Raw genomic sequence first — 13,346 nt, forward strand, 5'->3', positions numbered from 1 at the left:
GCCTTGCCCTTGCTCTTAGAGGCTAGGGCGAGAGTACTAGCGTCGGCGGCGCCGTATCGCGACTTAGTCTTACGCTTCTCTAATAGTTGCAGCGTAGCTAGCGCTTCTTCGTTAGTAGCTACGGTGCTAACGAGAGTCTTAGACTTAATAGCTATAGCGAGCTCGTCCGGTAGGTAGAGGTATAGGTCGGCGCGTTGCTCGTCGGTAAGCGACTAGTATCGTCCTATAATACCTATATACCCTAGTCCGCGGTACAACTTTACTAGATCTGCGTCCTCTATAGCGTAATCGTACTTAATGTCTTTTAGTAGTAGGCCCTTCTTATTGCGAGTAGTAACCTAATCGCGGTCTACGCTCGGCGTATAGCCTAATTGCAGCTAGAGATGTGCTATACGTAGGAAATAGTCGAGCGCGACATCCGTTAGTATACTGTCTTCGTTAGTTGTATTATAGGCCTATATGTTCGTAAGGGCGTAGTCTAGGATTGCCTCGACATCGATCTCTATTAGCTACTCTACTATAGCGGCCTTAAAGGTAAGATAGGACAGGGAAATAATTTAGAGCTACTTCTTATATAGGTCGTAGTTTAGGTCCTTATAGTACTTCCGCTAGCGCGCCTACTATTAGCGTAAAGAGGTAACTAGCTTAGTTTCGCCCTCGATATCTAGCGATATTATAGTCGTAATTATCGCCTAGTTGCTTATATTATCGATATACGTCTAGGTAACCTAATCTAGGGCCTTATAGCGGAAGGTGCCGCTGCCTATAAGTATAGTATAATAGGCAATAGCGGCAATCTTATGTGTTTCGTTAGGATGCTACTTATAGTATAGGTACGGCGGGCTAATTAGCTTACGCTTAGAGCGTAGATATCCCTATGCCTCGACGGAGCACGTATACTACTTTCCGAGATCCTTTAAGCCGATAGTAGTGTCGTCGACCTTACGGTATATTATTCCTAATTTAAAGTCGGATAAGCAGGTGCCTATCGGTAGTATATAATCTATTGTCTTAAATCCTAGCGTATTATATATTAGTACTACTATATTAGCTTAATACTGCGACTCTAACTAGTCTTCTATACTAGTATACTGCATGCTAGAGCGCTAGAAGTTCTTATCCTTATCTATATTAACCGCTCTATAGCGTACCTTCTTCTTATCTATAATAGCCCGGCTGTCTTCCTAATCGTCGTCCTTATCCGCCTTACCCTTATTTATCTTAGCTACTTTAGCCGCTCTACGGCGCTACTTCTCCTCCTTTACGTCTATTAGGGCGTCCTCCTTATCGTCGTCCTCCTTTTATCTCTTAGGCGTATCTATTACGTCGTCGATAGCAGATACGTCGCTAGCGTTATCGGTATAGTCCTCGGCTTATATAAGGTCCTAAACGTTAGCGTCCTCGGCATCGGCTTACGTAGAGTCCTAATTGTCCTTAGTGTCGTTAGTAGGCTTATCGTAGGTAATAGGATCGGCGCTATCGGTAGGCTCGGCGTAATCGGTAGGCTCGTCCGATATCTCGTTTTTATAGTTAGCGGCTAGAGGGTTAGCGTCGTGCTCTACTGCCGTACGCGTCTATAGTAGCGTATAGAGTAATAGAGTCGGTCCTAAGACTAGCGGGCCTCTATAGTATCCCTAGACGCGGTCGAATATAGCTTAGAGCCTACTACGTAGGTTTATACTAGGTACCGGAGTAGGGTAAAAGTCGCTAATAAATTCTTTAAAGTACTCGTTTATGTAAGTAGTCTTATATACCGAGCTAAGGAATTAGTATTCGTATACTAGTTAGAGCGTAATTTGTCCTATATAGGCTAACTTGTCTATTATTATAACACGCTCGATAATATTATTGTCCTCTTTTATAGCGACCTTAACGGCGTTTACTGTTGTTATATAGAAGAGGGCGGCTATGCGCTAGCAGGCGCCTAATACCTTTATAGCGTCTTAAATATCTCTATTTATATTAACGCTGTCTAGGATTAGATATTACGGTCGCTTACCGTCGTTCTAATCGCCGTACTATAAGTCGTCGCTATTGTTAGCGTTTTAGCGTACTAGAGAGTCGCCGTCGTCGTAAGCGTCGTCGCGTACTAGAGAGTCGTCGCCGCCGTTAGGGTTCTTACGTACTAGAGAGTTATAGTCGATAGAGGCTAGGGTATCGTTATACTCGGTCTCCTCGTCGTATATTTATACGAGCGTTTCTACCTTAGGGTCGTTCGCTATAACGTACTATTCTAGATTATACTCGTTATTAAAGTAAGTAGTTTCTATTACGCGAATCCTCGCCCCTAACCTATCTTTCGAGGTTAGAATAAACGCGTCGCCTACTTCGGTAAGGCTTATGCCGACGTTAGCTTCTAGTAACTCCTACGCGAACTTAGCGTCTAGTATAGTCTTTATATTTAGGAACGCGATAGGGACGGCCTCGGTTAGCTATACTGCCGTTATAGGCTCTATTACGTAGACTAAAATTGCCTCTATTGCTACCTCCTAGAGCTCTTTATTGCGTTCTTACACCTCTATAGGGTCCTATATCTCGGTGTCCTATCCTAGAGCCTTACTTCCTACTACGGTCGATAATGTAGCGACTAGACCTATCTTCTTCTTATAGTCGGCGTCCTTAGGTATGTCCTTCGGCGACTTATTAGTAGCGGCGTCCTCTACGTTGCTAACGTCCTTTAGTAGTCGTAGCTACTTAGTAGCCTTTTGCGGTTATCGCTCGTTAATAGTCTTTAGCTAGTATAGGCGATCTCGTAATAGCTTAGCATCCGCCTAGGGAAGCTTACCTACCGCCTTTTTATATACTACTTAGCTATATAAGGTAAGCACCTATTCGCTGTCTACTATAATTACTATACTGTTCTCGTCTTCTATCTATCTACTAAGCTCCTTGTCGATAGAACGCGCTATTATCGTATATCTAAGGAGGGTCTAGACGTTCTTATAGATAGCGTTAAGCGTTATCTTTCGTAGGAAAACATTCGCAAGTACCGCCTAGATTAGCGTCGGCTAGTGCTTCCGTAGAGAGTCCTTAAGGTAACGGCCCTTAGGTAGCGGTAGATTAGCTTCGGTATTCGCTATAACGTCCTACTTCTTAGTATCTTTTATTAGGATCGTCGTACTAGACGTCGTAGGCTGTAGCTCGATAGTATCTTGCTTATCTTGCGTCGCGTTCGTGCCTAGCGCGTCTTGCTTGTTATTTGCTATAGTCTCGCTTAGCTCGGCGCCTTGCTTATATCGTAGGGCTTTCTTATTTAGATTTAAGCCTTTGTCGCCCTAGTAGCTATATAGCGTATTATAATAATCCTTCTACTCTCTAATCGTCTTACGCTTCTATACGATAGTATCTTAGTTATAGACGACTGTAAGCGTACGCTTAGGCTAGTACTAGCATTCGGTTTAAAAGTCTGCCGTTAACGCGATCTACGTAGGGTATTATAGTAGCGCGGTCGTTTCGCCGGTAATAGGGTCCGCTAGCTCTACGGCTAGAATCTTTTCTTGTGCCTTTACGTGCATCGCTACCGTTTGCTAGTTACGTATCCGCTCGGCCGTAAGTGTCTAGTCTAAGGGGTACTAACCTAGCAGGTCGTCGCGATTTAGGTACTACTCTATATCGTCGTAGCCCGCAATCTAAGCGATCTAGTCGCAGACTGCGACAAGGTTAACGTTAGTATTGTCCTATCTAGGCATGTCTTTAAGTACCTCGTATAGAGTGCTAATTGCGTTAGAATAGAAACCGTACTTTACTAGTATATAGAATAGCGGCGCCGCCGCCTAGACGTAGTTTCTATTATATAGCGCTCCTATCTCCTAGTAATTAGTTATACTAATATTAAGTCGTAATAGCGTTCGGATAGCGTAATAGATATTATAGTTCCGTATATATATAGGGATGTCGTCTAGGTCGTAGAAAAGCTTCGTATACTAGGGGTTAGGGAGCGTAACAACCGCGCCTTCGTCGCTAGCGTCGGATGCGTTAGGCGCCTAATCGAGGAACTAGCAGAATTCTAGTACGCTAAAGAAACGGGCCTACTCGGAGCGGTCGTCCTTATCGTACCTACAAAGGCTCGTATTTTCCTAGAGTATAATCTTAATGCGTCGTAATAAGTTGCAGTCCGTTACGCTAGGCTCTAGGTCGAGTAGTAGTAAGGCGAAGTCCGTAGCTTCTATATAGTCCTACGCGCGGATGCGCGTAATAAAGGCGCGATAGGAGCTGTGCTTATATAGGAAAAAATCCGCGATCGTAATTAGGTAGATCTTAGTAGCGCGTCTATAAAGGAGAACTCGTAGGATCGGCGTATTATAGATTCGCGTCTAGATCTTAGTACTTATAAACTCGCCGACGTAGTCGCGTAGCAGCTAGTCTAGTTCGCGGTATACTAGTGCTAGTACCTACTCTACTAGGATACTATAATTAAGTCTCTACGCTACTTCTGTCGGCGTAGTAGCGTAGTCGTCGTATAGCTCGAATTTAGGCTCTTAGGAGGCGAAGAATAGTAGGGACTTATAGCGGCGTTCCTTTAGCTAGATCTAGCTAGGGTCGGACAATTCGTCCTAGTAGTATATATATAAGGCGATAGGCGGCGGGCTGTAGTCGTTATTCTAAGGGCAGTAGCGCACTATTGCGGTAATATCGCTAGGCGTACCGGCGTCGCTCGATATAATAGGGTTGCCGACGGGGTAGCGGTATGTTACTAGAGGGCGTACGCAGTCGTAGGTTCGCTAGAGTAGGGGGAGGTTAATGTCGTATTAAGTTTAATATATGCGTAGCAGCTAAAAATTTTTAGGGCGTTACTAGAGCGTTCCGCTTTATTATAACGCAAACTTTACCTCGCCTACGCTACGCCGTTTATATATGCGGTACGGCCCGTCGGATTAGAGTAACAGTAGAGGAAAGACAATAAAGTAAACTATTTGCGTTTCAAAAATAAAGTAAAGTAAGGTGCGATTTAAAATAAGGTAAAGTAGAGTACGATTTAATTATAGACAATAATGCTATAACGTAGCATACCGCGATAGAGATGCCTATTGTTGCGTATAGTGCTGCTTAGTTAACCTTCTATATAGCCGTTCTTTAGGAGTTACGCAAGCTAGGCCTCCGAGAAGGCCGAGCCTATAGTTCTTCTACTATCGACTACGGCGCGCTTAGGGACGGCGCTATCGGTGCCTACTATTATAGCGCTTACTAACGTGCCGCCTACTAACGTAACGCTTATTATAGGTAGAGGCGATCGTATTCCTAGACAAGTTCCGCTAAGTCGCGGAGGTTATCGATATCGTACTAAACGTTATACGTGTAACTATAGCTACGCTACTTAACTAGGTACTATGTTTTGCCTCTTAAGATCCTACGTCCGAGGAGCTTTTCGACCTCGTAATATAGCGCTTTTAAGTATAGATAGTCGTCGTCGAAGGGTACTTCGTCTACTAGGCCTAGCTTTAGCATCTCTCGGTCGTATAGGTTATAGCCGTTAGGGTATAGTTCTAGCTACGAAACTGAGATTATAGGATAGATACGCATTACTAGGGGGAGGTCGAGCTTGTACGCGAGGTTACTAACTAGGCGTAGTACCTTAAATAGTCTAGTACGCTATACCGAGAGCTTACGATTAGGGTTCCCTAGCAGGCGGTATCCCTTATATAATTTAAGTAGTACCTTCTAGCCTATTTTAAAGGAAATAGGGCGATGCTTGCGGTCGTATCGGTCCTTTATTATCGCTGCCGCCTACGTAAGAGAGTCTACTGCCTAGTCGCGTGCCTCCTGTCTTAATGCTAAGTAGTCCTTAGTAGGGAGCTCGGTAAGGGGGTTTAGCGCGTCTAGGTTCGTCTTAAATCCTTAAATTAGAACATTAGGTACCTCTCTAGTCGAGGCATTTCTAGCGTTATTAAGCTCGGCCTAGATATACGGAAGTGCGTCCGTCTAATTAGCGTTCGGATAATTAGAGGTAAAGAATCGTAGTGCGATTTCTACGGTCTAATTAGTTCGCTTAGACTAGCCGTCCGACTAAGGGTAGTACGCCGTCGTTGCGAAGAACCTCGTACCTAACTTCTTAAAGGCTGCTTTTATAAAGTTACTAAGCTAAATAGGGTCCCGGTCGCCGATTATAATAGCCGGAAGGTTGCGCTCTATTTCGATATGTCCTTAGATCTAATCGCTGCCGTACTACTACGCCGTCTACGTTAATTTACACTTGCGTAGTATAACGCGCTTAGAGTACTTACACGTCTTAGTAAGGAAACTATTGTAGCTGTCTTTGTTAGGTAGCAGGCCGTAAACCTAGTCCGTAGTAACAGCATACTATAGAATAGGCTAGCATTTAATCGGTTGCAATTTACTATATAGAGGATAGCGTAGTATCTAGTTTAGGATGCACTCGGAGTAATAAGCGATATACTTAGAGACCTCGCGCCCGAGCCGGCGTATATAGAAGCTAGCGTATAGGCGAGCGTAAGTGCGGTAGTAACCTACGTAGTAATAGTAATTATAGGCTATTTAGAAGACTTCCTTATATAGGGAGCGGGGGATATATAGCCTCTCTCTGCCGTCGGTGTCGTCCTTAAAATAGATAAGGTCGTCGCGTAGGAAAAAACAAAGTCCTAATAGGCTCGACTCGGCCTCGCCTATAATGTCCGCTTCCTCTTAATCGGGGTTGTCGTTAGCGTCTAGGGTCCTCTTAGCGGCGGCTTATAGGCAGCGTTCTTTTATAGCGTTTAGCTAAGCTAGGATTGCGGACTAATACGGGTCCTTAGTATATCCTGCTTTTAAGTCGTCCTTGAATTCGGTAGCGAGTTCTACGAGTATAAAGTAGAAAACTATAGGCTCGTTAGAGGTGTACGTTCGGCCGGAGTGCTCGTCGATTAAGGTAGTATAAAAGTAAATCGCACCCTCGCTTTCGCATAGGTATATATAGTACGCGTCGATTATATTATTTGCAGGCGCCGGATTGTCGTACGCTAGGGGATCTAGTATATCGTATACTTAATCTACTACTCGGTCGAGATCCGCTACGAGTCTGCTTAAGGCGTCCGGTATTCTATAAAGGCGTCCTAGGCGGTAGTATACCTTAAGCTTAGGGTACTAAGAGAGGTACTAACTAGCTCGTACTAGACGGAGGTTAAGCTTGTCCGTAGACGTAGTCGTCGCTAGGCTCGCTGCTATAGTAATACCTAGGGCCGCAATATAGTCGGAAAAAACATATACCGGCTTACGTACCGCCTATAGGATTATTCGTGCCTTCCGCGCTGTCTAGACTAGTCCGCTAACCTTAAGCTCGGTAGCTAGGTACCGCTTTTCGACGTCCGTAAGGGCTTTGCTAAGGTATATAATAACTTGTACCTAATCTGCCGGGAAGCGTACGGCCTTGCTATTCTCGATAGTCGGCTCTAGATCTCCCTTAACGTAGTATACTACCGCTGCGAATCCTCCTATATAGGCATCTAGGTTAATATATATAGGGCGATTAGGGTCCGCGTAATAGGAGAACTTAACATTACGGTATATCTATCTAAGGATGTCGAAGGCCTTATACTCGGTTTCTAGCGATTTATCGGAGTCGAAAGCTAGGATCCTTATAGCGTAGCGTTTGCGCTTATTTCCTTTATTAGCTAGGCTAAAGCGTAAGAGCTCCTTCTTGCGATTCTCAAATAGTATCGTAATCGTAGAGTAGTATAGAATATGCTAGCGTTGCTAGCTAGTTAGTCCTAAATAAAATTCGATGTCCTTTAGCGTCGTAGGGAATTTTAAGTCTAGGATAGCCTAGACCTTTTCCTTATAAGTAGTGTATCCTAGTCCTAACACTCGTTAGCCTAAAAGCTTCGTAGATAGATACGCGAGGAATGACTTATACGGTGCGATACTAATGTTCTTGCCTACTAGGCACTCGAATACGGCGTTTAGATACTATAGGTGCTCGTCGAAGGTATAGGAGTAGATAACAATATCGTCGATATAAGTACGGTAGTAGGATTTATATCGCTTAAGGATCTTGTTAAGCTAGCGCTAGACATGTTGTACGCTATTCGAGAAACCTATAATAGCTATATGCATCTATTCCTAGCCGCGGTAGCTATTAATCGCGAATTTGCTACGGTCCTTTTCGGCTACTACCTATTAATAGAAAAACGCGACGGCGTCTACTGTTATAATGTAGGTAGAGCCGCGTAGTGCCTTAATAATGTTCTCTTGTCTAGGGAGCGGATAAGAATCCTTAACTGTGATTTTGTTTAGGCCTCTAATATCTACGACTATACGTCCTTTACGAACTAGCTTGCCGTCTACTATCGTTGTTTTCTAGACTACGAAGACTAGGAACCTAAATTAGGTAGGCTTAGTAGTAAAGGACATCTTTCCTTATGCGTATAGCGGGTCGAACGTCTTATTTACGACTTCTTTATCGGGGGTGTAGAGTAGGTACGCTACTATAGGAACTTTATCGTTCTTATAGCCTAGCTTTAGCGTAACTTCTAGGTAGTCAGACTTAGGAATGTCTACCGTAGTGCCCTTGTCCTTCTATAGGTCCTCGTGCTTCTTTACTACGGCCTCGATAAGTTGTACCTACTCTTTAGTACCGTAGGCCGTTACGCTATTAAAAAGCTAGGTCTCTTTTATAGGGTTCGGCAGGTCCGGTAGCAGAAGGCCGGCTGCGCCGTAATCTTTAGGCGCGATATAGTAGCAGCCGTAGTAGTTACACTCGCGTATATACCCTATCTTTGTATATCGTAGTAGAGTCTATAGCTAATCCGTATCGTTACGGACCTATACGAAATTTACTACGGCGTCTATAACGGCGGCATAGCATAGTTAGGGCTTTGTTCTTAAGTTCCTAGTTTTGCGGGTAGAAGGCTACGTCTCGATCTGTAGGAAGGTCTATACTAAACTAGACAGGTACCGAAGTTACTGTCTGCGGTACTAGAACGACGTTCTTATCGCCGGAGTATATAACCGTACGGAACTTAACGTAATCTTTGCGGCCTACTAGTAGGGGAATCTTCGCTTTTTTATAAGAATTAATCGTCGCGGTACGGTATAGTATATCGATTTTAATACCCTCCGGGCCGATAATGTCTATCGCTATAAGGAACTTAGCGCTAAGCTCCTTAACGACGTGTACCTTATAACGCATATAGGCGATAATCTTAGAGCCCTTAACGATTCCCGGTACCTAAAAATCGAGATCTACGTACTCGCTAATGTCCGTCGAACCTACGCCCTTAACTTTTAGTAGAGCTACTAAGCGCTTGCGCTCGATATCCGGGCGTATTTAGCGTAGGAAGGCCTTATCGATAAGTAATACTATCGCGCCTATATCTAGGTAGACCGCGTATTCGGTGCCGTCCTTCTATAGGCGCACGACCGTACGTAAATAATAATAGCCTCGGAACGCGTATCCTCCCTTAACCTTTAGCAATATAGCGGACTTAATAACCCTAGCGTCCTCCTCTACGCTATCCTTCTTAGGCGTTAGTTCCGTTGCGTACTTAGTACGCCTATAGTCTTATAAGAGATTGTTACTATCGAACTTCGCGCTACAATTTAAGTATAAGAACTTTAAAGGCCGTATCGTAGCGAAGGGTTCTATAGCTAGAGGAAGGTGCTTGCCGACGTATAGGGAAAAGGGGGATAGTAGCGGCACTTTGCTATAGTATACTAATACGGAGTCCTATAAAGAGGCGTTATTATCTACGTCGTCTAATCTATAGTAGATGTCTACCTAGTCGTTAAAGTACGCCGGTACGGAGTGCGGGCTTACTAGCCTCGCCGAGTAGCGTAAGCTAGATCGTAGGCGTAAGTATAAACGCGGCTATAGGATAGATATAGGCTCTTCGACTAGAGGCTCCGGTGCCTACTTATTAGCGTAATAGTTACGCAGGGCCTTATTGCCTTAGCGGCCGCGTTCCTACTAACCCTAGGTATCGCGTACGTCGTTTCGCGTACTCCTATCTTATCGTCGTCTACGATTAGCATTCTTGCTACCGCGTGCGTCGTAGTCCCGATTATTATTACGTAGCTCTACCCGATTGTTACGGTTAGAAACGTACTCTTTTTAGCGTCCCTCCTCCGCTAGGGCTTGCCTATCGTTTCCTTAATCCCGGCGCTAATACTAGTTTTAATTAGTATAGCTACTATTTCTAGGGCGCTTATTACCGTAGCCGCCGGCGTAACCGCGACCTAAATTGTCGCGATATCTACGTGCTACTACGGCGTACCGATCGTCGAATCTACTAGCGTAACTACGACTAGAAGTATTGCGATACGCGCCCGAAGAATCGGCGTACCGGTCGCTATTGCGAGCGTTTCGGTATTGTAACTTACTATTATATCTATTACGGCCTCGTACTATACTGTAGCTATCGGACTGTATATATCTGCGGTACTATGCTTTATACTTGTCTTTAACGGCTCGTATAAAAGTGTGAATCGTATCGCTTAGTAAAGGCTTGTTAAGCTTGTCCTATAAGCGGGGCTCGAATCGTAACTATACCTAGTAGAGAAGGGCGTATAGTCTGTTAGGGTCTGTCTCGAGACCTACCTTACGTACGTAGCGGATACAGTTTATAATAAATTGCTAGGGTACTCTACGGTTACGTACGTCCTATACCGTATAGGATTCGGCGTATAGCTTGTCCTAGGCCTCGACGATAGATCTGCTAAACTTGTCCCTTAGTGCCTTATACTAGCGCTTAATGCCCTCTCCTCCGCGGATAGTGTCGCGGTTATTGCTCGTTAGCTCGTAGATAAACTATTGCTATACGGCTCTACGTAGGCACTTCGTAAGCTAAGTACGCACTATACGGGCGTAATTGACCGCCGCGTAGTCGCAAGCTGCGTCTAAGAACAGGTATACTAAGGTAAATGTAACCTTGTTGCCGTACGTATAGATGTCCTAGCTATCTAAGTCTACGTATAGGGCGTCGGGGTAGAAGTACCCGATGTCTATCGGGTCGAACCTCTCTAAGCGCTAAGAACGCTATAGGCTGTAATAGGGTAAGCGGCTAAACTAAAAGTTGTCGACATAGTGCGGGTTAAAGCGGTAACCTCGAGGGCTAAAGTTCCCGCCTTAGGTACTAGAATTACCTAGGCTCGGGCTTAGAGGCCCTCCGCTAGCCGTACCGCCTTAGCTATAGCGGCGTTGTCTAGCCTCGGCGTTGCGTATTACGTTACGGCGTAACTAATAAGGCTAGGCCTCGACTAGGTTAGGTAGTAGGGCTAATAGAACTTGTTTATACGGAACCTATTTATTTAAACCTATACGCGCGAGGCGCTTAGCTCTTCTAGTATCTAGCCTATCTTGTGCTAAGCTCGAAGGGATGCTCTAGCGTAACTAGTCGATCTCGTCCCTAATTTTATCCCTAAGTTGCTATATTTAGATAACTTATTAATTTAACAGTTGTCTAAATAGCTAGCGTATCTTATTATATAGAACGGCTAGGTTAGCGGCGTTTAGGATTTCGCCGTTAGCGTCTTTAGCGGCCGCGTTAGCGCTAGCGGCGTTCTAGTTCTCGCGTGCTAGAACTTCGCGTAGCGCGCCTTCTCGTAGGCGTTAAGGCTAGGGATTGTCGTAAGCTAGCTGCTTGCCGTTTCGCTAGTTTTAGGAGGATAGTCCCGCGCTAGCATTGCGTATACGCTAGCAGTCCGCGACTAGACGCCTAGCCTCCGTGCCTAGGAAAGCGTCGACTAACCTATTATAGCGCTATGTCTACTATCGAGAAGGTAGGTCTCGCTCGATACTAGGTTCTATATATACTAAGTCCGTACGCTAGAATTCTAGGTCTATATTTTAGGATATGTCGGCTGTGTCTTTAGTAGAAGCGGGTAGGATTAACGGCTCTTATTATCGGGGTCCTTACTGCTATATCTCGGGACCTCGATACTAAAGCTTAGGACCTAATAGAGAGGACTCTTAGTAAGGCTTAGTACCTAATAAAAGGGACTCTAGACTGCTCGTAGCCGGAAGCTCCTACTGCTCGGGCTTAGGGCTCTATTGCTCCGGAGCTTACTAATTAGGACTCTGCTACTCCGTATCCTAGTGCTCGGGCTTAGGACTGTATTGCTTAGGACCCTACTATTTAGGACTCTGCTACTTAGGGCCGACTAAAACCGGCGAGGACAGATTAGGACTACTCGGGACCGACAGCTCTAAGGTACTAAGTTCTCGTAGGCCTAGGGGGAACACAATCGGTAAGAACCTATAACGTATATACGTAACTCGTCGTATACTAGCTGCTAAAATGGTCCGACGGCGACGTAGCTATAGGCTAGTATCCGGACTTAGACTTGTAGGCACTACTGTATCTAGTAAGGGTAGTACTAGTTCCGGAGTGGGAGCCGCTAAGTCGTTAGGTCCTATCGTATCTAAAACTGCAAGTTCGTTACGGAGAGCAAGCAGCGTCTTCGCTACTACCGTAACTAAAGAGCGGTTAACTGCCTAATCCTAAGGGAAACCGAGGGTAGTACCGCCTCTAGTATCCGAGAGTTTTCGTAGTATATATTCTTCTAGGGGCTAATAATACGTAGTAATTTTCGTAACGATTGCTATAAGCGGGTCTCTTTGCTTCTAGTGCACTAACTTAGCGTAACCGGCGTTAGCTAAGAACTCCTTAAAGCAAAAAGCGATGTTAACGAGTAGGCGTCTAAATCGGGGCGTGCGGAAGCTAGCGTATTTATAGAATAAGCGTAGGCTCGGTAATCTTGTAAAAATATAGGATAAGTATAGAGTTAAGGAACTAGACTAAAGTCGGGAAACTGTTAGGGTACTTATAGGCTCTTGCCTCGACCGGTGCCCGCTTCGGCAGGTGCTAGTATAGAGTAAACAAACCTAGATAAGGAAGGCGGGCCGCCTAGTCTAGCGATTAGAGGGCTATAGGGCGCCGTCGATTAGAGGGCTATCGGTATGTAGCTATATGTATACGGAAGATAATATACGGAATTTAGAGGACTGTCGTAATCGTATCTATATCGAGCGTAGGTAGTTGTTATAGTTAGGTAGGTAGGTCGGTGCCGCTAGTACGGGACCTCGTAGTCGCGTTTCTTAGTTTTTTAAGGTGCCCGTTCGTCTAGTACTCGGGTACTGTTTAAACAGATCTAGATCCAACTAAAGCGAAGCTACTAATTGTTACGCGAGGGACGATTAGTAGGTTAGCTATAGTATAGTATTAGGGTAAGTATCTACAGTTCTACGGAAAGTATATACCGGGCTTAGCTAGCGTACCGTCCCTACCGTAATAGCAACCGACGTAGTATAGATACCTACCTTAGCGAGGTAATACGCTATATACGTAACGCCGGCCTAGTTAATAAGAGCTAGTAGCTAACGTATATATAGAATAGCATCGACGTAGAGCTACGAC

The sequence above is a fragment of the Pseudocercospora fijiensis genome (genome assembly GCF_000340215.1).
Source record: "Pseudocercospora fijiensis CIRAD86 unplaced genomic scaffold MYCFIscaffold_2, whole genome shotgun sequence".
In the NCBI taxonomy this organism is placed as follows: Eukaryota; Fungi; Ascomycota; class Dothideomycetes; order Mycosphaerellales; family Mycosphaerellaceae; genus Pseudocercospora; species Pseudocercospora fijiensis.